The sequence below is a fragment of the Eptatretus burgeri genome, chromosome 12, assembly GCF_056783735.1.
Source record: "Eptatretus burgeri isolate ZD-2024b chromosome 12, Ebu_testis_v1, whole genome shotgun sequence".
Taxonomy (NCBI): domain Eukaryota; kingdom Metazoa; phylum Chordata; class Myxini; order Myxiniformes; family Myxinidae; genus Eptatretus; species Eptatretus burgeri.
The window spans coordinates 6,062,314-6,084,327 of record NC_140972.1 but is presented as its reverse complement, the minus strand read 5'-3'; the positions used below and the strand labels follow the sequence as shown (position 1 = coordinate 6,084,327).

General features: G+C 42.5%; 2 protein-coding genes across 10 annotated transcripts in view; one reads left to right on the top strand and one right to left on the bottom strand.

Annotated features, from left to right (window-relative positions):
• The window catches only part of LINGO1 (leucine rich repeat and Ig domain containing 1), a 393,052-nt gene that overhangs the window by 213,732 nt on the left and 157,306 nt on the right, over positions 1-22,014 (bottom strand). The gene's annotated exons all lie outside the window — the stretch shown is intronic.
• LOC147015021 (uncharacterized) overlaps positions 1-22,014 on the top strand; it is a 74,774-nt gene that overhangs the window by 20,798 nt on the left and 31,962 nt on the right. Inside the window, exon 2 of the mRNA XM_085849331.1 lies at positions 16,644-16,741. The gene's annotated coding sequence lies outside the window, so the exon portion shown is untranslated. The remainder of the gene's footprint in view (positions 1-16,643; positions 16,742-22,014) is intronic.

The following is a 22,014-nucleotide window of genomic DNA, read 5'->3' as shown; positions in this document are numbered from 1 at the left end:
ATACACGAAGTCATCATTATTCGGAAGCCCGTACGTTGTAACCCGTAATGGGGAACGCGGCTGAGCTTCCCTTCCCCATCGGCCACGCCCACACAGCAACGTGTCTTGTCATTGGTTTGGTAAATAAATGGCCATAACTTGGGAAGCACTTTTCCGATTAATATCAAACCTTGAAAAGGCACATCCTCAGGTCCCCAGCAATATATTTGGCAAGTTTCAATGAGATCGGACCAGCGGTTGTCGAGAAACAGCGGTCACAGACACACACACACACACACACGTACACACACACATACACACACACACACACACACACAGATTGCTGGAATTATACATGGATACAATGTTTCTTGTCACATTTTTTGTGTCAAATTCACCTTCTGAGGTAGTCAGCATGTGCAGAAGAGGGTTTTACATTGCAGACGCTGTTTTCTCGGAGTGGCATTATGCCTCTCAGCGGTGACGGTCTGTCGACGACAGACGTAATGACGTCAGAGAATGACCGATGATGTCATGACGTAATTACGCCTCTCAGCGGTGACGTCACACGTCGCCATGCAAACGAATGTAAAAATTAGAAAATCGCCAAAAATTCCCAAACCTGTCCGTCTGACGCGATCTCACATAGCCCATGCTGTTCATAAGACCACAGACCACCCGCATGCCGAAAGTGGCGACAATCCGTCCGGCAGTTTCGGAGGAGAAACGTCAAATTACGCGCAGACGTTAACAGAAATAATATATAGGATTATGCAATTGATTTTAGAAAATATCACTTTGCAAATATTGTTTTTTTATTTCTGCAATTCAATGTCTTAAACCATAGATAAGTCGATTTTGAGTACAAGTCGAGAGCCAGACTTCCTGGGAAGAAAATGTATTGATTTGTACACCAAAAATACGGCATTTTCGGGCTAACTCTTTTGAGCAACTCGTTAAGTGGTACATTTTATTTTTTGAAAGAAAGGAGGTGAGAAAATGTTTGGGAAACGAGTTAATCGAGCAAGTCAATCGGGGAACATTAATAGAGGAAGCTAATTATAAATGTTGTGATCAATGTTTGATTTGGCGAGTATCGGAGAGATGTAGTGACAGAGGGTAATCTCTGTAATAGCAAATGTATAATTTTTAGGTTGTGTTTGTCAGGGGATAAATTATTAATCAAAAGAGGTAGTTTTCACAATGTATAGGAATTTGGCCTCATCCAGAATATTGTGTACAATTTTGGTCACCTCATCTGAGGAAGGACATTGCTGCCACAGAGAGGTTCCAGCGTAGAGCATCTCGATTGATTACTGGGCCCGGCTCGACCAAGCGGATTGGCTGAAGGAGACAGGAATATATATATATATATATATATATATATATATATATATATATATATATATATATGCAAAAGTAGGTATACAGTAATGAATTATGAATTATTAAATGAATCCTAACACCACTATTATAATACTGGTAATATTGGTATAATCCTTACTGTATACCTACTTTTGCAGCCCCATATTTATATATATATATATATATATATATATATATATATATATATATATATATGTATATATGTATATATATATATATATATATATATATGTATATATATATATATATATATATATATATATATATATATATATATATATATATATATATATATATATATATATATATATATATATATATATATATATGTATATATATATATGTATATATATATATATATATATGTATATATATATATATATATATATATATATATATATATATATATATATATATATATATATATATATATATATATATATATATATATATATATATGTATATATGTATATATATATATATATATATATATATATATATATATATATATATATATATATATATATATATATATATATATATATATATATATATATATATATATATATATATATATATATATATATATATATATATATATATATATATATATATATATATATATATATATATATATATATATATATATATATATATATATATATATATATATATATATATATATATATATATATATATATATATATATATATATATATATATATATATATATATATATATATATATATATATATATATATATATATATATATATATATATATATATATATATATATATATATATATATATATATATATATATATATATATATATATATATATATATATATATATATATATATATATATATATATATATATATATATATATATATATATATATATATATATATATATATATATATATATATATATATATATATATATATATATATATATATATATATATATATATATATATATATATATATATATATATATATATATATATATATATATATATATACATATATACATATATATATATATATACATATATATATATATATATATATATATATATATATACATATATATATATAAAACAAAAACTCTCATCTTGTCTGTATGTATGTATGTATGTTCCCGAAATACAGCCAAAACGGTACATGATAGCGCAAAATTTTTTGGGGTGTGCAGTACTCACCATTCGCCTGCAGTTTAGTGTGCAGTATCAAGTTTCGTTCAAATCAGGCAACGAAAAAATTATTAAAAAATCAATTCCCAATTCAGTCAAGTACTCTTCGGGAGAATTTGATCAATACAAACTACCTCAGCGGTATAGTTTGCTGGAGCTATCTTTTTTTTTTCTTGAAATGATTTTTTTCATCAACCGCTGTCACAATGGGAACCCAACGGGTTCACGGGTCGTCTAGTATATTATAAAGGAGATGATTGTGAGGGCATCTTATCGAGATGTTTGGGAAAAAAAAGGGTGTACACAAAATAAGTGCAGAAGATTTTCAACACAACAAACATTGACAGGACCAGGGGCCATGGTATGAGAGAAAAGAAGAGGAGAGTTAACACGAGTAAATATGTGGAATAGTCTCCCTGGAAAGGTGGTGGCAGTACAAATAGCGGATCGCTGTGATTTTGACTTGGTTAGATACCGAAAATAATTAGAAACAGAGGGGTACATGAATATTGGTCGGAATGGTAGATTGCCGATGTATGGATCGGTGATTGGATACATGTTATGATTGTGGTCTGTTAGAGAGTTTCATCAAATGTGAATGTGCTCTGAGTGTTTGCTTATTTCCCACCCCACAACCGTTTGCTCCCCCTGCCCACCCCCCCCCCAAACCTCCTAAAAAAGTGTTTTGTGCCTGCTCCACTATTCTCATCCTTACATCTCTACCCTGTCCTCTACCCCAGTGAATTCAAGTTAATAAACTGTTAGATTTAATTAATATGGTGATGTAGTGCAGACTTGATAGGCCAAATGGCCTCTTCTTGCGTCAGTTCCTCAGTTATCTTTGAGTATCTCATACAAGCTACATACCCCGACAAGGTTCTGCATTCTTAAATGCTCTGTCTTGTTGTCCTTGCTTCTCTGATTACTTTATGGAAATTAGTTGAGTTGTTTGCTTGAGGAAAATTGGACTCTGTGTTGTTGTCATCTCAGCCCACAGATCCTGATGCTTGGATTCTGTGCTCTACAAAGTGTTATATCCTTGGTTAAAATCCCATGCAAGGTGATATATTGCTTTATCCATTGCTTACAAATCCCCTTCTAATTAATGTCAGAAATACATGAATGTGTCTTAAAGTCCTTGCCATGCAAATAATATATGCGCAAGCTCCATGTGAGCCTTAAATCACTGCAAAAAGAAAAAAAAATGAGCCTGAGTTTCAACACCTTTTTGTTATTATATTATCTATCCTCATACCCATTCTGTCTATCCACCAAAGTAAATTTGCAAATACAATTCAAATAAAGATGGTCCAAAATAATAATATACAAGAATCAGTGTCGTCTCTTCCCTTATCTTGAGAGACGTGTTAAAAAAACACACAAGGAGCATTTCTATTAACAAGGTACTGAAGTCATGTTCCCCTGAGTTATAATGAGCTATTCATCTGGAAACGACAAACCAGTATTCATGATCGACACACTGTGAGAGATGCCGGCAGCAACATATTGCATTTTCAGCTGTAATCTGAGCATTATAGCAATGAGATATCAGACGCTTTCATTGCACTTTCTCTGCAATAATATAACTAGCATAACCCGCGCTCTGCACGACATGTTGGGGTGGGTTGTTTGAGAAAGGAACTGATGCAGAGTATCAGTAGTAATTTTACTTTAATGCAGTAAGTGGAATAAAATGTTCAAAGTACTTCTTGATACACAATGTTTTGGGTTATAGCATTGTCATTGTGGAACCCTTGTTTTGTAGTTGGTATAATTTGCACCGTAACGCCAAATGCAGTAACTGTTTTTGGCACGATTTCACTGTTTCAGATATGGTCTTTGCACCTCATATGGTCTTTGAGATAATGTAAGCCGAATATCACGTTACTCGAGCGCAGAACAAAGTCAAAGATAGCGCGACACGAAACTACAAACTCGGAAATAATATATAAGATAATAATGATGATGATGCAAACGCATGGATTTTAATCACAAATGGCCGTGTTACATCACGGTGACCGATAAACAGCTTCATGATGCTGAATAGAAATGTACAAAAAGTGAGAGAGCATTTTTCCAACTTTAACTTAATGCTTGATCAGTTGCATGTCAGGACTGATCCATTCATTGACTTTCTGGAAATTGTTGCTTCCATACAGTACAATGTAATTGAGAATATTTTATGTGAAATGAACAGCATGTATATTCTTGGTTCGCCTCAATGGCTGAAAGTGACATTTATGAATAAATAACACAAAGTTTCTGGGAGATTAAAAACATTTTCAACAACTAGAACAGAATTCATAGAGCGCATCTTCTTGCCTCACACATTCATTCTGAACAAGAATGCCATCATTCACTGAACACACTGCTATTATGGCCCAAATACCTGTATCATCCTTGCACCCTATTATGTCACACAGTTTCTTGGCATGGATTATGACCGCCACAAATTTAGTTCTTCACTCACATCAGGTCATACATCAGATATATGAAGTTTCAGATTGTTCGGATAAAGATTTCAATTCAGCCAATTGTGGCTGGAATACTACTTCACCGATGATGTCATGGTGGTCACCATGTATACCCCATGGAGAGTTGATGACATTTGCCAAGGTTCAATTTTTTTTCATTGAACGGTTTTGGAGAAAATGATGTCCTATTTTTTTTCCTTTAATCCAATATGGCTGCCATACCATGTGACCGATGACATCGGAGTTGGCAATCGAATGTTCTCCAGGTGGAGTCCCTCCTATGTTTAAAGTTTTGCTTCGATCGGACAAGTGGTTACAGAAATAAAAAAAACATATTTAAAGCAAAAATATGCACGCACACACACTAAAAAAAATGGCCTGTAGGTGTATAGTTGGTATATGTTTGTTTTATTTTTTATTACCCTCAACACCAGAATTTATTGCATTTGGTTCCATTTGTTAGTTTGTGCCAATGTACAAAAAGAAAAGTTTGTGCCAATTGTCTGTCTGTCTGTCCACACATAATGTGCCAATGTAGGCCACAAACAGCTGCATGATCATGGTGGTATGTAGCAAGTATTACACATGATCGTTTTCAACTTACCTCTATAAACGTTCCTCTATAAAATATGGACAATTCCAATTCGAACATGTCTATTAGGTACGTACAATTAGAATACGAGTATGTGTATAAAGGATCTAGAATTAAGAATGTTAGTATGTCTTCATATCATATACTTTAGAGAATGTGAGTGGATTTTAAAGTAGCCGACGTACTATGAGAAAGTATGGAACGTGCATACACCTATAAAATACATGCAATTCAACGTGAATCTATCTGTACAATAAAACCAAAAATGTCGGTTTGTCTGCTGTATGAACACAACCTTATGTTGTCAACACATCGTTTACACACCAAAGCACACAAACACAAAACACACAAAAAGTCCTGGCGAGGGTCTGCAATCTCCGATTGCTCTTTCTCATTTTGTTTGTTATCATAAGCAATGTGTTCCCTTTTTACCAATTTATAACAAGAGGTAGTAAATGTTATTTGAAGTAATGTTCTCTATCCAGTAGGTTCTTGAAGAAAATGGCAGGAAAAGTAGATTACGTTGGAACAGTTACCTCTGGAACATTTATCATGCGTGGGAGACATGGGAAAAGTAATGTTGCTTCTTTGAAAATGTTAGTAAATCTCTGTAAAATACGTCTCAACGACTTAAATACGAGGCCAACTCGAAAAATATCTCAAAATGCAAAGCCTGTCTACGTTCGCTTTTTACTCAAACTAAACTTGAAAAAAACGACAGTTTAAAAAAAATGCTAAATTTATTAATTAGTTTTCTTCATATTGTCATAATAAAGCTTTATTGAAAATGTGATGACAAAAGCTCAAATGGTGAAAAACTTATCACCTGGACAGACAGAATGAACCTCAAATGCTAAATAAATAGAAACAAGGAAGTGATTTTTCTTTTTAAACCCAGCGGCAGTAAGCAGGCTATTAAAGGTTATTTGTACTTCCTATGATTTGCTCTTTTGTACTGAATGTTTCTGATTCAGAAATGTTGACTCCTGTGGTTGGTTTTGATTTGCAAAACAGATTCAGTGTTTTAGCTCAAGATGATGAAGGTGCTTCTGTTCATGACTACAGTGAACAGAAACCAAGCAAAATGCCTCAGGAAATGGTTGTGACCACCTCCATAGTAACTGACACTGTAATCGTGAACAAGAAACAACCAGATTTAGGACCGTGGAGGCCCATGGGCAGTTCAGGACTGTGGATGTCCCTGGGCAGTGATTGATTGGTCATCCCATGACAAGAGCTCTCACTCCTCCCTACCTACTACAATTTGGACTTCTATTTTCATGTCACTCACATAGATCTTGATCAAGAATATATTTCACACCACTCACGTAGATCTTGATCAAGAATATCTATTTTCACATCACTCTCATAGATCTTGATCAATAATATCTATTTTCACACCACTCATGCAGATCTTGATCAATAATATCTATTTTCACACCACTGATGTAGATCTTGATCAAAAATATATATTTTCACACCATTCAAGTAGATCTTGATCAAGAATATCTATTTTCACACCATTCACGTAGATCTTGATCAAGAATATCTATTTTCACACCACTCACTTAGATCTTGATCAAGAATATCTATTTTCACACCACTCATGCAGAGCTTGATCAAAAATATCTATTTTCACACCACTCATGTAGATCTCGATCAAAAATATCTATTTTCACACCATTCACGTAGATCTTGATCAAGAATATCTATTTTCTCACCACTCACTTAGATCTTGATCAAGAATATCTTGTGTCACACCACTCATGTAGATCTTGATCAAAAATATCTATTTTCACAACATTCACAAAGATCTTGATCAATAATATCTATTTCCACATCACTCACGTAGATCTTGATCAAGAATATCTGTCACACCACTCACTCACTCAAAGGGCAGAGGAGCTCCTTGTGAGTCAACGGCCATCCATATCTTGTGCCCAACTGTGTCTGCGGACGTCATCCTGCAGTTGGGTTACTTTTTTATCAGGAGGTTGGTGGCAGGATTTGCACTCCGGCCACCGTAAAACCCTTCATTCCGCAAAACACAAAAACGCAAAAAAAATCTGAAAACCCACTCCGTGGGAGTACCTCCTGTGCAGCTTCCCTTCGCAGGGCAGCTCACCGGATGACGGGATTGGGGCAAAGCCTTCGGGAGCCCCAATCTTTGATGATAGGAGGGAAACCACAGGGTAACATCCCTGGGTCAAATTGCGGTGGTGTGTCGGAGTGGTGCTGAGGTGTCCTCCACCAGACGGCGGTCTCCTTGGGTTAACCTGAGGCGGTCCCTTCGGGTGGGTGCCTGGAATGTCCTATCCCTAAGAGAGGATGATCACCTGTCTCTGTTATCATCTGAGCTCAAGCATTTGGACATCGGGATTGCAGCTCTCTCTGAGGTTCGGACACCGGATAGTGGTGACATCATTGCAGCAGGTACACCTACTCTTGGTCTGGTCGCTCTGATGGTTACCATACCCAAGGAGTTGCTGTGGCTGTGTCCAATAAGCTGACCCCAATGATAATTGAGATAACACCGGCCAACGAGCGTATTATGATATTAAGGATTCGTCACTCCTTCGGTGTCATTTCCCTGGTCTCTGTTTATGCTCCGACTGAGGTGAGTGATCTCACCGTGAAGGATGCATTCTACGCCACGCTCGAGTCTGTGGTTGATCAGTGCCCCAGACGAGATACACTTCTAGTCTTGGGGATTTCAATGCATCGACTGGAACTGATAGGGATGGTTATGAGATGTGTGTTGGTCCCCATGGGTCAGGAACTATGAACCAGAATAGCACTAAGTTCCTTGACTTTGCAAGAAGTCATGGACTTAGGGTGGCTGGTTCATGGTTTCAGCGCCCACAAGCTCATCGCTGGACTTGGTATTCCAACGCTGGAGGTGTGGCAAAGGAGATTGACCATGTCCTCATTGACGGTCGCTGGAGGATGATCCAGAACTGCAGGGTCTACCGGAGTGCTCAGTTCCTCATTACTGACCACAGGCTTGTTGTCGCAACTCTAAAGCTGCACCTTAAATCCTGGAGAATGGTACCATCCCAGCCGAGGCTGGATGTTGGCAAGCTCAGGGATGAGAGAGTAGCTGAGGAATTTGCGAACAGGCTGAGTGGACACTTGGGGGGTCTGGGTGCTTTGGGGGGTCCTAAAGAGTTGTGGAGTGCCTTCAAGACCACCGTCCTTGATGTTGCTGGTGGATGTCTTGGAACTCACCGCAGGGCAAAGAAGAATTTTGTCTCTCAAGGGACACTGGATACCATTGACCAGAGTCGCAGGGCCAGGCTGAATGGCAGAGCTGAGCTGTTCAGGGAGTTGAGGCGTAAAACTGTACGTGCACTGAGGGTGGACAAGGAGGCCTATGTGCGAGGTTTCTGTGAGGGGGTAGAGCATCACCTGTGGACAGATGATTCTCGTCCCGCTTACAGGGGAATTCGCGCATTGCGTTCATCCAAGCCCATCCATCGGAGCACTGCAGTTAAAGCAGAGAGTGGTAGGCTCTTGACAGAGGAGTCTGAAGTGAAGGCCCGCTGGTGCGGTTACTTTGAGCGGTTGTACCGGGCAGATCCCCCAGCTGTTGAGTTGGACGTCAAGGGTGTTACAATCCCTGTTGCTGACCCTCGAATCAACTGTGGTCCACCTTCGCTTGTGGAAACACGGGCTGCGGTGAACCGGTTGAAACGGGGCAAAGCTCCAGGGATCTGTGGCATCCATGCTGAACTTCTCAAGGCTGGTGGAAATGCTGCACTCGTGTCGTTGCATGCAGTTTTGTGCTCTGACTGGAACACAAGCATCATCCCAACTGATTGGAAGAGGGGCCTTGTTGTTCCTCTCTGGAAAGGGAAGGGTGATCGCCAAGACTGCAACAACTACCGAGGGGTGACGCTGCTCTCAGTTCCGGGCAAGGTCTTTGCTCGGATAATTCTTGATAGAGTTTGCCACCATCTGCTTGAGCACCAGCATCCAGAGCAGTCAGGCTTTACACCAAAGAGGTCAACGATTGACCGTATCCTTGCTCTTAGTGTCCTCACCGAACGCAGACGAGAGTTTCGGCAGGGGCTGCTTCCAGCCTATGTTGATATCTGTAAAGCGTTCGATTCAGTGAATGGGGATGTCCTCTGGAGGATTCTTGGTCTTCGTGGGGTGCCACCAAAACTGATCGATCTGATGTCTGAACTCTACTCTGGTATTGAGAGTGCTGAGAAGTGTGGTGGTACCATCTCCGACTTATTTCCAGTTGTTACTGGAGTTCGTCAGGGGTGTGTACTGGCCCCCACACTTTTCAGCACTTGTATGGACTGGATTTTAGGGAGGATGTCGGAGAGATCAAGCTGCGGTGCATCGTTTGGGAATGTCAAGATCTCGGACCTTGATTTTGCAGATGATGCAGTCATCTTTGCGGAGACTTTAGATATCCTTTTGGGGGCCCTTGAGGTGCTAAATGAGGAGTCTGAGCCGCTGGGATTATGGGTTTCTTGGGTCAAAACTAAGATCCAGGCTTTCGGTGACATCTTGGGTGCTGCTCTCCTGTCTGTGTCTGTTGGTGGTGAGGATGTTGAGGTCATGGAGAGATTCACTTTCCTTGGCAGTGATATTCATGTCTCTGCTGGCTGTGAGTCAGAGGTCAATAGACGTCTGGGTCGGGCCTGGGGAGTCATGGATTCACTGGATCATGGGGTGTGGCGCTGCTGGTACCTGTGCGGGAGGACGAAAGTCCGAGTCTTCAGGTCCTTGATACTTCCAGTCTTGCTCTATGGATGCGAGACTTGGACTCCGACCAAGGATCTGAGACGGAGACTTATTTCCTTTGGTACCAGGTCTCTTCGGAGAATCCTTGGCTATCGCTGGTCGGATTTTGTGTCCAACGAGTGGTTGCTGAGAGAGACTCGGATGAGATTTGTTACCTGCATAGTCCGTGAGCGTCAGTTGCGGCTGTATGGAGATGTGGCCCGTTTTCCTGACGCTGATCCTTCTCACCAGATTCTCTCGGCGGGGGAGTCTCGTGAGTGGAGGAGGCCAGTGGGTCGACCACGTGCCTCGTGGTTGCAGCAGGTTGACCATCATCTCAAGGAGATGGGGATGGGCCTGGCATCTGCCTGGGGGATGGACAGACAGAGGCCCCTGGAGTACCGGCGGAAAGTGGATGCAGCGACGTGCTGTTCTGGCACATGCTCCCATACCTGACCTGACCTGACCATTCTCGTAGATCTTGATCACGAATATCTATTTTCACACCACTCACATAGATCTTGATCAAAAGTATCTATTTTCACACCACTCACTTAGATCTTGATCATAAATTTCTTGTGTCACACCACTCACGTAGATCTTAATCAAAATATCTATTTTCACACCATTCACAAAGATCTTGATCAATAATATGTATTTCACATCACTCTCATAGATCTTGATCAAGAATATCTATTTTCACACCACTCATGTCGATCTTGATCAAGAATATCTCGTGTCACACCACTCACGTAGATATCAAAGGGCGGAGGAGCTCCTTGTGAGCCAACGGCCATCCATATCTAGTGCCCAACTGTGTCTGCGGACGTCCTCCTGCAGTTGGGTTACTTCTTATTTGGAGGTTGGTGGCAGGATTTGCACTCCAGCCACCGTAAAACGCTTCATTCCGCAAAACGCAAAAACGCAAAAAAATCTGAAAACCCACTCCGTGGGAGTACCTCCTGTGCAGCTTCCCTTCGCAGGGCAGCTCACCGGATGATGGGATTGGGGCAAAGCCTTCGGGACCCCCAGTCTTTGATAGGAGGGAAACCACGGGGAAACATCCCTGGGTCAGATTGCGGGAGAGTGTGTCGGAGTGGTGCTGAGGTGTCGTCCACCAGACGGCGGTCTCCTTGGGTTAACCTGAGGCGGTCCCTTCGGGTGGGTGCCTGGAATGTCCTATCCCTAAGAGAGGATGATCACCTGTCTCTGTTATCATCTGAGCTCAAGCGTTTGGACATCGGGATTGCAGCTCTCTGAGGTTCGGAGACCGGATTGCGGCGAGATAATGGTGGGTGGTTACACCTACTATTGGTCTGGTCGCTCTGATGGTTACCATACCCAAGGAGTTGCTGTAGCTGTGTCCAATAAGCTGACCCCAATGATAATTGAGGTAACACCGGTCAACGAGCGTATTATGAGATTAAGGATTCGTCACTCCTTAGGTGTCATTTCCCTGGTCTCTATTTATGCTCCGACTGAGGCGAGTGATCTTACCGTGAAGGATGCATTCTACGCCACACTCGAGTCTGTGGTTGATCAGTGCCCCAGACGAGATACACTTCTAGTCTTGGGGATTTCAATGCATCGACTGGAACTGATAGGGATGGTTATGAGGTGTGTGTTGGTCCCCATGGGTCAGGAACTATGAACCAGAATAGCACTAAGTTCCTTGACTTTGCAAGAAGTCATGGACTTAGGGTGGCTGGTTCATGGTTTCAGCGCCCGCAAGCTCATCGCTGGACTTGGTATTCCAACGCTGGCGGTGTGGCAAAGGAGATTGACCATGTCCTCATTGACGGTCGTTGGAGGATGATCCAGAACTGCAGGGTCTACCGGAGTGCTCAGGTCTCAATACTGACCACAGGCTTGTTGCAGCAACTCTAAAGCTGCGCGTTAAATCGTGGAGAATGGTACCATCCCAGCCTAGGCTGGATGTTGCCAAGCTCAGGGATGAGAGAGTAGCTGAGGAGTTTGCGAACAGGCTGAGTGGACACTTGGGGTCTGGGTGCTTTGGGGGTCCTGAAGAGTTGTGGAGCACCTTCAAGACCACCGTCCTTGATGTTGCCGGTGGATGCCTTGGAGTTCACCGCAGGGCAAAGAAGAATTTTTGTCTCTCAAGGGACACTGGATACCATTGACCAGAGTCGCAGGGCCAGGCTGAATGGCAGAGCTGAGCTGTTCAGGGAGCTGAGGCGTAAAACTGTACGTGCACTGAGGGTGGACAAGGAGGCCTATGTGCGAGGAATCTGTGAGGAGGTAGAGCATCACCTGTGGACAGGTGATTCTCGTCCCGCTTACAGGGGAATTCGCGCACATGCTCATCCAAGCCCATCCCTCGGAGCACTGCAGTTCGAGCAGAGAGTGGTAGGCTCTTGACAGAGGAGTCTGAAGTGAAGGCTCGCTGGGCCGGTTACTTTGAGCGGTTGTACCAGGCTGATCCCCCAGCTGTCGAGTTGGACGTCAAGGGTGTTACAATCCCTGTTGCTGACCCTCGAATCAACTGTGGTCCACCATCGCTTGTGGAAACACGGGCTGCGGTGAACCAGTTGAAACGGGGCAAAGCTCCAGGGATCTGTGGCATCCATGCTGAACTTCTCAAGGCTGGTGGAAATGCTGCACTCGCGTCGTTGCATGCAGTTTTGTGCTCTGCCTGGAACACAGGCATCATCCCAACTGACTGGAAGAGGGGCCTTGTTGTCCCTCTCTGGAAAGGGAAGGGTGATCGCCAAGACTGCAACAACTACCGAGGGGTGACGCTGCTCTCAGTGCCGGGCAAGGTCTTTGCTCGGATAATTCTTGATAGGGTTCGCCACCATCTGCTTGAGCACCAGCGTCCAGAGCAGTCAGGCTTTACACCAAAGAGGTCAACGATTGACCGTATCCTTGCTCTTCGTGTCCTCACTGAACGCAGACGAGAGTTTCGGCAGGGGCTGCTTGCAGCCTATGTTGATCTCTGTAAAGCGTTCCATTCAGTGAATAGGGATGTCCTCTGGAGGATTCTTGTTCTTCGTGGGGTGCCACCGAAACTGATCGATCTGATGTCTGAACTCTACTCTGGTACTGAGAGTGCTGTGAAGTGTGGTGGTACCGCCTCTGACTTATTTCCAGTTGTTACTGGAGTTCGTCAGGGATGTGTACTTGCCCCCACACTTTTCAGCACTTGTATGGACTGGATTTTTGGGAGGATGTCGGAGAGATCAAGTTGCGGTGCACGTTTGGCAATGTCAAGATCTCGGACCTTGATTTTGCAGATGATGCAGTCATCTTTGCGGAGACTTTTAGACATCCTCTTGGGGGCCCTCGAGGTGCTGAATGAGGAGTCGGAGCCGTTGGGATTACGGATTTCTTGGGTCAAAACAAAGATCCAGGCTTTCGGTGACATCTTGGATGCTGCTGTCCTGTCTGTGTCTGTTTGTGGTGAGGATGTTGAGGTCGTGGATAGATTCACTTACCTTGGCAGTGATATTCATGTCTCCGCAGGTTGTGAGCCGGAGGTCAATAGACGTCTGGGTCGGGCCTGGGGAGTCATGGATTCACTGGATCATGGGGTGTGGCGCTGCCGGTACCTGTGCGGGAGGACGAAAGTCCGAGTCTTCAGGTCCTTGGTACTTCCAGTCTTGCTCTATGGGTGCGAGACTTGGACTTTGACCAAGGATCTGAGACGGAGACTTAATTCCTTTGGTACCAGGTCTCTTCGGAGAATCCTTGGCTATTGCTGGTCGGATTTTGTGTCCAACGAGCGGTTGCTGAGAGAGACTCGGATGAGATTTGTTACCTGCATAGTCCGTGAGCGTCAGCTGCGGCTGTATGGACATGTGGCTCGCTTTCCTGACGCTGATCCTGCTCACCAGATTCTCTCAGCGAGGGAGTCTCATGAGTGGAGGAGGCCAGTGGGCCGACCACGTGCCTCATGGTTGCAGCAGGTTGACCATCATCTCAAGGAGATGGGGATGGGCCTGGCATCTGCCTGGGGGATGGCCAGACGGAGGCCCCTGGAGTACCGGCGGAAAGTGGACGCAGCGACGCGCTGTTCTGGCACATGCTCCCATACCTGACCTGACCTGATGTCGATCTTGATCAAGAATATCTCGTGTCACACCACTCACGTAGATATTGATCAAAAATATCTATTTTCACACCACTCACGTTGATCTTGATCAAAAATATCTATTTTCACACCACTCACGTTGATCTTGATCAAAAATATCTATTTTCACACCACTCATGTAGATCTTGATCAAGAATATCTATTTTCACATCACTCTCATAGATCTTGATCAAGAATATCTATTTTCACACCACTCACATAGATCTTGATCAAGAATATATATTTTCATACCACTCACGTAGATCTTGATTCAGAAAGTGTGCAGTATTTTAATGCCACCCACATATTTTTGGAGAAATGATATTGTTACACCACCAATGTATATCTTGATCAGGCCCACCTTGTTATGATCACTTGACACTTGGAATGCTTACTCACATTTTTCCATGCTGTTTCTCAGATAGTTAACCCATCCTAACATGCTTTGTTGATTTGTTTTACACAAAATGAATCAGTAATCCTTCTTCCACATTTCTGACTTTTCTCAGATCCATCTGAGATAGTGAGTCCCAGTCCACTCCATCAATAGCACATGTGCATTGAGTCACCTCTCCTTGCACGGTCCAAGCTTAATTAATTGGGTTGCTGCGTCAATCAAATTTTCCAATGGAATTATTCACATTGTCCACCATCATGGTCCGTCGATATTTCTACAAACAATAAACTGGTTACTCACAACTATTCTCCTCATCAACGTTGAATGCTCTCACTCATAAAACTGGAGAACCCGAGGAAAATGCCAAAGCACAAGACAACAGCCGCAGCTAGTTTCGTATTGAGCCGCTCTTTCTTGCTTGCTCACATGCACATTTCCATCCATATAAAACAGTCAAGCTTTATACACTATACAGGAGGGAAAACAAAAATCTTGGAAAAAAAAAAGACCAAAATAAACATGAATGAGCTCATTGGGGTGCATTAAAGTGAGGGCAGAGTGAGCGTGTGCGCCAGCTAATAGCATAGATGCATTATGATTATGAATTTAACATGTACTCAAGAGTTTATCTGTGCATGCTTTGATCTCACTCGACTTCAAGTGTTTTCAGGAGAAAATGAACAGGTCTTAAAATGGCGTAATGTCCATGTGGGTGATCAGGCTTCTGAAGGACTATCATTTGAGAGATTACATAGACAGATTCAACAATGCATGAAATGGATAACAACAAACAATTAGAATGGCACTTTGTGGAATATGCCTGGTGTTGGCTTAATGGTTAGGGTGGTGGGCTTGGGATCCTTTGATCCTGAGTTCAAATCCCACTCATCTGTTGAATTAATACCTGGTAGGGTTGACTCTGCTTGTCATCCTTCTGAGTTCGGCAAAATGAGTGCCAGCTTGCTGGTATCCTGTGTCAAGAGTGGTGACCTGTCCAGGATTGTGCCCAATAGCCAAGGAGACTGCTTAAGCAGCAACAACGCTCTGCACAGAAGATGGTCCCGATGGATGGATGGACTTGGTAGAATGTGTACCTCTGCCAGACCGAATGGTTTACATTTTGAATCCAAAATGAGAGGTTAGATCTGAATCCGGATCTTCACCAAAATCTAATTAATTAGTAAATATCACACACCCAACCTGTCCACCGAAATTCATTCGAATACGTTCATAACCTTTAGAGCTATCATGCTCACAAACAGAGAGACAGTTAGGGGTAAACACATAACCTCCGTCCACTTTCGGTGGTGGGGGTAATTTACAAAAAAATTCCAAATTCCTGCCCTAACTTGCAGGGGACACTGCATTAGTGGCACAATTGCACCCCAGCAAATGATGCTACTCTCAGCCATGTGCTGTACAAGAAAGAAGAAGAAGAGGACGTAAGCACCTTGATGATCCCAAACACAAATACTGTACAGATAAAGTATTAGACTATTTTCACAAAACAGTTGGCCAGTATTATATCTAACCCCATCGGTTTATTGGCCATCATTTAATTTCTGCTTTCCTTCAAAACAGTGCAATTAATAAAAAATATTTAATGAAAGGAATTGTACACATATCCTTCTCATGCCTCAATGACTAAAGGTGACATTTTTTGAATTAAAAAAAAAACTCCAAAGTCCCTGAGAAATTGAAAACTTCTGCAATCCCTTGTGCATACAATTTGTGAATTGATTGCTTTCTTTGTACCATTTCCCTCCTGAACAAACTCCCAAAATCCAGGCTCACTGCATATCTCCACTATTTCATTCCCCTCTCCCACATTTGTACAACCACCTTCCAGAAGCTCTTCAATCACACTCCTCACTCCAGGGCTTCAAGTAAGTGGTGCACCTACCATCTCATGTCATCGCTCATCTTTACCCGCAATCTTTTCTACCCCCATTAACCCAACCTTGCCCACCCCTCGTACTTGCAGGTTATTGTGTTTCCTTCGTGTTTCCTCTCTCTCTCTCTCTCTCTCTCTATCTCTATCTCTATCTCTATCTCTATCTCTATCTCTATCTCTATCTCTATCTCTATCTCTATCTCTATCTCTATCTCTATCTCTATCTCTATCTATCTATCTATCTCTCTATCTCTCTATCTCTCTATCTCTCTATCTCTCTCTATTCCCTTGCTTGCTTTGTCCAACTGTTACCCCACTGACCATTCTTTGCCATTTACCCTGGTATCTTACTCTTCCATGAGCTGCAATCTTGTATAGAAAAAATGATGATAAAATAAGCATAACAGTGTGTCCTGTAGTTATATAATGTTTGCACATCTTTATTACCTGTGAAATTATGATCTCTAATGTTTCCCTTTATTTTAATGTGTTTGTTATTTCTCTTCTCACCTCTCCTTTTCCCCTCAACTGTGAGTGTTTTGCTTGTGTTACTTTATAAACCTTTGAAAGCAACTTGGTCCAGGAGGAGAGGAAAATGGAGAAAAAATAATTCATTTGCAATGGAGTGAATCCCCACACTAATCCATTACTTTTATCCGTTAAATTGGAGAACAGCATACGCCTCTTGTATTCTTAAAGCAACATATATGAGTATGATTCGGATAAAGAAAGGCTCATCTATTTCTTGCTTAAACAGCTCATTGAGATGCTGTGCTATTATTCATTACCGCCACAATACGATTATTCTTTCTGCACACAAAACAAAAGAGTTCATCATAAGTTATCTATGTGCCTGCAATGCACTCCTATAGATCATTTTGGGTGAAGATTTCAAAAGCAAAGATTAAATCTTTATTTGTTTTTCATAGTCACACATTTACCTCTTTCCGAAGGTTAATGTTAATAAGTGACGGTGTTTGAGTCATCATAGATTGGTCAGGTTAATGAGAGAGCAGAGAATGCTGAGGATCTCTGGGTACGTCTCGGCTCCCATTGGACATTGAACCCCTTGCACGGTTCAGGGGCGCAACCTTCTAAGTTTGTTAACCATGGGGAATTAAACATTGATGCTTAACAATGTGCACACTACTAATAGAGGAATGTGGTGACATAAGAAGGAATGAAAATATCCAGTAAGAACTAAGTTAATATAAAAATGGAGGTAATGGAAGAGTGAGGAGTCTGGTCAAATCGGCAGCGAGTTACCGGGTTATTAAAATTTCATATCGGGTCATTCGGGTGGCATTTCCTTCCATAGCAGCTGTGCCATTGTCCCTTTGTTGTTTGCCAAAATGCTTTCTCAGCTGTCCTTGTGTACGGGGTGATGTTTAATTTGTTCCTTGTGGAAAACAGTGCCATAGTAATCCCATTTTGACTGTTTATATATGCTAGAAACACATACAAAATGTGCTTCTAACTTATTTGTCCTAATGAATGCACAGGTAGGGATACTAGTCGTTGTGCTTGCATCAATATCTGTCTGTGTTTATTTGTTTCTTATTTTCAAATCGTGGTGTCTGTGTACTTCCGAGATTATTATTTGATGTCAAATAAGCCAAGCTTTGGATAGGAAAATTTAATTACATTTTGCCCTTTCAGGAATACGGTTCCCTTTTTCGGAAAGAAAACGTTGAATCTAGTCAACTGAATAAGACTCTATAGAAGAAATTAGAGAAGAATAAGGGATGTCAACGTGAACGAAAATTTAAAATTATGGAGAACAATAAAAGCTTCCAAGCGGAGTGCTACAACAGGATGTGTTGAGATGTTTGCACTGAAAGAAGGAAATGGATGCATTATCACAAACGGGGATCGTATTGTTACGGTTGTGGAAATTCACAGAACGCCAATCAGGTTCCCCAGAGGTCAGTTGTGTCGGTAAGTCTGTGTTCCAGGTTAGAATTCCCCACCGATGTATAATGGGAATTATTCGTGTGCCGGCCTGTGCATCTTTGAGTTAGCCGTTATTATTTTTCTATCTTTTATTTTAAACAAACAGCATCTCTTCAACGACACTACTACAACCATGCTACCTCCACCACCACCACAACAGCATCTCAACAACCACGCCATCCCCACCACAGCGCCAACCACACTGCAACCACGACATCTCAACAACCTCGTCAATCTCCACAAAACAGCGACCCTCCTCTACAAACAAAAACACCACACCCAGAAAGCCACCTGAAGGAAACAGAAATGACGGTTATTACAACAACAACAGAGGCAAGCCTATCACTCCTGGGATTTTCCCCCGCGCGCCGGGAAGGGAGGGGCGAATGCCCCCGACCCGATAAAGGGCCGCATTGGAACGCCGAGGGAGTGGAGTTGGTTGGTGGCGGAGTTGGTGTGGGGAGTTTGGAGTCGGTGGGAGTTGGGAGTGGAGAGACACGCCCCGTTAATAGCTGGAGAGTTCGGAGGTGGGAGCTGAGTTCGGAGTGTTGGAGTGTGGGCAGTTGGTTCGCTGGAAGGTTCGCCGGTGCAACCAGGAAGCCAGGGTCGAGACCCGTTCATTCTTGCAGCGCGTCGTCGGCTAGGCCAGGCCGCAGTGAAGGCCGGACGACAAAGGGAGCCAGTCAGAGCTCGGGGGTCTGGGAAAAGACACCGAGGGTCGCTGAACAAGGACCCATCGAGTCACCACGAGGGTGGCCAGGTAGCCGGCCCGGTCTCTCAGGGCCTGTTCCAGTCATCCCGTCCCTGAGTACATTAAAGGCTCACGAGCCTGTTCTTTCTTTCTTGGGTTTTGCATTAAAGTCTGTGGCACCTTGTCCTTAAGTAATGAATTGTGTAAGTGCATGTACAAAATTGTACATAATAAAAAGACATCGGCTGTTGGCTTTTTGCTCGTGTCTTTTTCCCCATGCCCCCATTCATTGCATTGCCTGTGTAGAAATAAATGCATATTGTTTGAATGTCAACCCGCTCGTTGCGTCCCTTTCTCCATTAACTGCCATGATGCGTTCGGGAAATTAGCTGGCTGATTATCAAGCCGATAAAACGTACATCTGGTCCGACGGGACTTGGTGATATAAAACCGCTCGGCAATCGCATACGGAACGAGCTGCTTAAGTGGCTCGTTTTTGTGCAGGCCCCGTCGAGGTATAAACTCCTGGCATTTCTGTCTGCGCGAATAGTAAGGTATATCAACAATTCGGCGTTGATCCGGAAGCTTCGACTAGATTGCGCATTCGCATTTGGGCTAAGGCGGTCGCACGCCGAACGGGCGGAAATCTATAACAGTATCATTAAATCTGCAGAAGAATTGTACGAATACCTGGATCGACAGAAAAGACATTGTACCGGTATATCGGACGTAACAATTAACAATGAAGCCATTCCTCCGGTGATTACCGATGAAATCCATTTTGCATTGAGAAGCATGGCAAGAAGTAAAGACCCCTGGAGAAGGTGAAATTGTTGTAGATGCAATTAAAGATGGTGGCGAATTGCTGCACAGTGAATTAGTAAAACTATTTACGAATTGTGCTTGGAAGATTGAAAAAATCACGATAACTTGGAGAAACTCTAAGCTGGTACTTACTGATAGATACGAGGGACCGAAAACATTACCATCCAATTACCCTTCGTTCCAGTAATTGTTGAGCAGACTCGGTGGTGTAATGGTTAGAGCGGACACTCTGAGGCTTGTGGTCGGTGGTTTGAACCCTCGGTGTCCTTTCAAAATTTTTTTTAAATGTCTCTTGCTGCTTATTTGACATTAAGCTTTTAAAAGAAGAGAGCAAGGACAAACAACAACACGTTAGCAGCTATCGCACAGGCTTGATGGGCCCAAGAGCCTCCTGCTGCGTTGAAGTTCTTGGTAAGAGAAATACAAAATTAATGTTTCACAGCTATGTAAGAAAGGAAGAGATTCAAATTGATCTTCTCAAAATTTAAGAAGCCAGCAATTACATTCACTTCAAACAACTAATGCAAATGCATATGGATCACTTTGAACGTGACGCGACGCTGCTAACAACAAATGGATCCCCTCAACTACACAGACCTATCAGCTTACTTCCAATCATCAGCAAGGTCATGGAATTCATCATCACAGTTGATATTAAATCCTTCCTTTTCTCCAACAACCTCATCTCAGATTATCATTTTGGTTTCAGAGCAGGTCACTCTTCCTTGGACATGCTACTTCTACTCTCATAACAATGGATGTCAGACAGGAGATCAGCGCCGTCTCTCTTGACATATCTCGAGTTTTCAATACAATCTGGCATCCCATCTTTCTCTCTCAACTCCAGTCTTGGGTTACTGACTTCCTCTACTTTCGTACACAACATATGGCTCTCACCAGAATCCTTTCACTTTCTCTCCCTGTCAAGACGGGAGTACCCCCAAGGCAGTGTTCTCAGTCCCATCCTATTCATAATCTTAATCAATGGTCTCACTGACTCTGGAAAATCTTCTTCATCTCCATGTTGATGAACCCCACCCTCTGCCGTGACATCCCTCCTCCCTCAAATAGGCAGACAGCAGCTTCTTCCCTCTCTACAGACCTTGACAAAATCATTAGCTGGTCAAACACTTGAAATGTGTCTTTCAATCCTGACAAATCTCTCTCTCTCTCTCTCTCTCTCTCTCTCTCTCTCTCTCTCTCTCTCTCTCTCTCTCTCTCTCTCTCTCTCTCTCTCTCTCTCTCTCTCTCTCTCTCTCTCTCTCTCTCTCTCTCTCTCTCTCTCTGTCTCTGTCTCTGTCTCTGTCTCTGTCTCTGTCTCTGTCTCTGTCTCTGTCTCTGTCTCTGTCTCTGTCTCTGTCTCTGTCTCTGTCTCTGTCTCTGTCTCTGTCTCTGTCTCTGTCTCTCTTCTCCTTCCTTAACATTTCTCTTGAGGAAGTTCAGTCATACAAACTCCTGGGTCTCACTCTCAGCCATGATATTTCTTGGGCAAACCACATTTCAAAGTTGGCCTCCAAAGCCAGCCATGGAGAGGGCATCCTCTGTCACACAAAGTCCTTCCTTGGCACACCTGAACTATCCACATGCAAAGCCTCCATCTGCAGCTTGATGAAGTTCTGCTTCCCCCTCTGGGCTGGCTCCTCTACCTCACTTATTGCTCAGCTCAATTCCATGGAAATCAAAGCCTTCAAGATTATTGGAATTTCCCATGATGAAGCTGAGTCTATGGGTCTATGACTTTGCCATCACAGACACTTCAGTGGACTCTCTTTCTTTCACTGCCTACTTTCTGCTCT